Source organism: Neophocaena asiaeorientalis, unplaced genomic scaffold (assembly GCF_003031525.2).
Source record: "Neophocaena asiaeorientalis asiaeorientalis breed wild unplaced genomic scaffold, Neophocaena_asiaeorientalis_V1.1 scaffold438, whole genome shotgun sequence".
NCBI lineage: Eukaryota > Metazoa > Chordata > Mammalia > Artiodactyla > Phocoenidae > Neophocaena > Neophocaena asiaeorientalis.
The window spans coordinates 6,421,316-6,422,472 of NW_020173491.1; positions in this window are offsets into that span (position 1 = coordinate 6,421,316).

Here is a 1,157-nt window from a genome sequence, read left to right on the forward strand (position 1 = left end):
ACCCAAGCTGCAGAAGCTTTCCTGGTTCTTACGATACAGACCAGATTCATCACCCTGACTTCCAAGGTCCTCGCAGGCAGCTTGTTGCTGACCCTTTCAGCCCATGACTCTTCTCCTCAAATTGGTCCCTGCTGACCCCCAGTCCCATCTCCTCACCCTCCTCCCTCCCCGCCAGTTTTCAGATAGAGGGAACGTCCTTCTCCAGTGCCTCTTGCTGTCCTTCATCTCTGGACCTTTGTAAATGTTGTTCCTTAGACCGTGCCTTCCACATCCCTCCCCCCACCCCAATACTCTCATGTCTTGTAGCTCTTCAGGTGTCAGCCCAGAAGTCCCTTCTTCCAGGGAGCCTTCCCTGACCACCTATACTAGTTTAGGGACTGAGGTCAGGTGTTCCCACACCTGCTGGAGTTCCCCATCACAGCTTAGCACCTAATGAATTCTCCTTCCTGAGGGAGGAAGGGGACATTCCTCAGGGACAGAGACCAGGACTGCTGGGTTTCCAAGTGTTTATCTAGCACCTAGCATTATGCCTGAGGCCAAGTAAATGCTTAAATAGTCATAGAAGGAAGAAGAGGGGAAGGAGAAGGGAGGAAGGAAGGAAGGAAGGAAGGAGGGGAGAGGGAGGGAGGAGGGAGATGAGGAAGGAGGGGCCTTCACTTTGTTTCCATCTCTGTATCTCTTTCCATTTCTGCCTATCTCTCTCATCTCTCTGTCTCCATCTCTAATCATCTAAAATATCTTTCTCTGACGACCTACAGGTGCAGCTGATCATCTGTTCCTGACCCTTCCTCCCCATCTCTGACCTACACCCCTGGGAGTGCAGGCCGTCCGGCCCCACGCCGTGTGTCCCTTCAAGAACCGCTGCTCTCCAGCCTCAGGACTTCAAGTGTCTAGAGTGGTCGCGCCAGATGTTTCCCAGCAGAGGTTCCATAGGTTTTGCGCCCGGACTGGGGAGTAAAGGTTGGAAGGTCGCCGCACTGATGGTTCTCGAAGAGGCCCAAAGCTCTGGCTGAGGGGAAAAGAGGCGGAGAAAGGAAAAGAAAGGAGAAAAGAGGAGGAGGGCGAGAGGGAGAATGGGGCGGAGAGGGGCGGGCCTGAGCGCTCCCCCTCCACCCGGCGCCGCACTGCCAGCGCCCTCCCAGCCCAGCCGGCCACAT